Source organism: Lasioglossum baleicum, chromosome 19 (genome assembly GCF_051020765.1).
Source record: "Lasioglossum baleicum chromosome 19, iyLasBale1, whole genome shotgun sequence".
In the NCBI taxonomy this organism is placed as follows: Eukaryota; Metazoa; Arthropoda; class Insecta; order Hymenoptera; family Halictidae; genus Lasioglossum; species Lasioglossum baleicum.
In genome coordinates this window covers 6,714,484-6,717,518 of record NC_134947.1, presented here as the reverse complement: position 1 = coordinate 6,717,518, position 3,035 = coordinate 6,714,484, and positions in this window count along the sequence as shown.

Genomic DNA, 3,035 nt, shown 5'->3' with positions numbered 1-3,035 from the left:
AGCCCATTTTCCTCGGTCGCCCCGAGCGACTCGTCCGAAATCCACGGAACCGTGGCCCGTTTTTTTCTTGGCCGTGATGAAAAGGTGAAGTCATGCACCTCGGGCTTATGGCTCATGCTCGTGGGCCGTCGGCTTCGCGGGCATCTGCGTCAAAGTATTCATTCGGCCGGCAAACGGCTTTTTAAAGCACGCCCGCCGCTTTAATGTTGATTTTTTGACTTAACGCGAGCGTGTCCGCTCCGCTACCGTTCTACGTTGCATCCTCGCGTGGAATTCCGGCCAGCTGCACGTGTGTCAACATCCCTTACCGGTTAATACGCAACGCACACAATAAATTATTTATAAACAGGACCTCGGGATTCTCGTATCGAGGCGGTGCACAGTGGGGTATTTGCCCGATTTCAGCGGTCAAAATTCAATTTTAAAAATTTTACATACAGTGGGTGTACAAAGTATTCGTACACCTTTTAAGAGCTAATAACTTTTTTATAATTGTACCAAACGACCTGATTTTTTCTAATCAATTAGAAGCATTGGTTTACGAAATGATATGCAAAAAAGATGTTCCAGAAATTTTTAATATACAAGGTTACATGCAAAAATAAAAAAGGGATTTTTTAAAACTTTTTTATTGGAGCCCTTAAAGAAAATTTAAAATATATATTTTGTGGATCTATGTTAGTTATACACATGCTGAACATTTCATCGAAATCGATTAACATACGTGCGAGCTATAAGCGGTTAAAAATGGTGAAAATCGTAGTTTTACACGACTTTTGATCAATTTCTGCTTCAAATCCGCAGAATCGTACATCTTTCGATGCGTGTCATTTTTTTCCTACGTCAACCGATTTCGTCGAAATATTCAGCATATGTATAACTATTATAGATCTACAAAACACATATTTTAAATTTTCATTAGGGACCCAAATAAAAGAGTTTCAAAAAATGCCTTTTTTTATTTTTGCATGTAACCTTGTGAATTATAATTTTTGGAAAATCTTTTTTGCATGTCACTTCGTAAACCAATGCTTCTAATTGATGATAAAAAAATGAGGTCGTTTGATATAATTATAAAGAAGTTATTAGTTCTTAAGGGGGCCGTCTCCTAGCAGATGACGGTCGCGCGTGAACACTCACACACCGCTAGAGTACACTCACACACCGCTAGACCACGTATACGTACGCGAGAATTGCTAGGATCAGGGAAATGGGTTCTGATTTCTCGATAATGCAAAGACGGGGGTTTTTATTAGTGAAAATCGCTAGATAAAAGATCAATCTAGCGCGCTGTTTGCTTCAAAAGTCGTTCTTTTACGTTTCCGAGCAATGATTTTGCAATATTCGGCTGCATGTTGCCCGTTGGAGAGGCTAGTACGCCGGCGTGACTGTAGCGCCATCTGACGGGCAACATGCGACGGGCAACATGCAGCCGAATATTGCAAAATCATTGCTCGGAAACGTAAAAGAACGACTTTTGAAGCAAACAGCGCGCTAGATTGATCTTTTATCTAGCGATTTTGACTAATAAAAACCCCCGTCTTTGCATTATCGAGAAATCAGAACCCATTTCCCTGATCCTAGCAATTCTCGCGTACATATACGTGGTCTAGCGGTGTGTGAGTGTACTCTAGCGGTGTGTGAGTGTTCACGCGCGACCGTCATCTGCTAGGAGACGGCCCCCTTAAAAGGTGTACGAATACTTTGTACACCCACTGTAAATTGTACAATTTTTGTGGCTTGTGAGTTAGTTGAATGTCTGAGGAACAATCTCCCATCATCTAGGTGGTAGTGCACCAGCCAAGTTCTTGCACTACCTCCTTTTACACGAAACAACTTGGCCGTTTTTTAGAGGCTTATAACTCGACACTGGAGCCAGATGGAGAGATGTAATTTCGTACACTTGTTAAATGCTATCATGTCTCAATATTGACAAAACATTAATCTTCCAACACTAGTAGGCTCCGAGATATGGGACCTCAAAAATCGCTAAATTTGTCACTGACTGGCTGACTGACAGATCGTCAAAACCTTTTGGGTACTTCCCATTGACCTACAAGCTTGAAATTTGGTACATAGGTCCACCATAACAAACACTCAAAGGAATAATTATATCAAAGTTTGAAATTTTACACCTTAAAGGGGTTGTATTAAAAAAAAAAACGAAATAGGTTATGTATGGAGAAAATGAAATATGCCGCTTTTTTCCCATAAGGAACCGTGTAAATTCCGGAAAGAATCATCTGCTCTCTTCAAACGTTCCTATAGCACCATTCGAGGTGGTGGCAAAAAGCTCAAACTGGTAGATTACAATAGATTACAATAAGGTAGAAAATGACACTAAAATTATAACAAAACTAGAGGGGTGTTTTTATTTTGCATAAAGGTCCGCAGTCTACTAGTTACACTGTCCAACAAATTTCAACTTTTTAAAAGTATTTCGATTCCCACTATGCGATTCTTGTAGAGATTTCGAATCTGGTTTTAATTTTTTTCCTATACGTCCAGTTTTTGAGAAAATAGAGTTTAAAAAAAAGACATATTTTTCAACTTTAAACATACATTGCGATGTTATTATAAAAGATATTGAATTGTTCTTTACAGCAAAAGATTCTGTAGACTTTCCCGAATACAGTGATATCCAATATTAATACATTATGATTGTTTAAACATGTTTAAACAATGATTAAAGACGGAGATGCACCACTTTTGCACCAATTTTTGCGGATATTTTCGAATTTATCTCAAAAAATAAGGGTCCAGCGAAAAATTGAACTATACCACGCGAAAGAGCAGACTTTTATCTTGAGAAACCCCCTGTGAAGTTTGCATGGTCGACGTTTTCTTCGAACTAGAAAGCAAAATATCTTCGCCCGACATGAGTTGTCACCAGTGGCGCTCACCACCAGAACGGTCGTTCGCCGCTCCGTATCCCGTCGCTGCGCCGTATCCCGTCCCGAGCGCCACTGGCGGAAACTCATGTCGCGCGAAGATATTTTGCTTTCTGGTTCGAAAAAAACGTCGACCATGCAAAG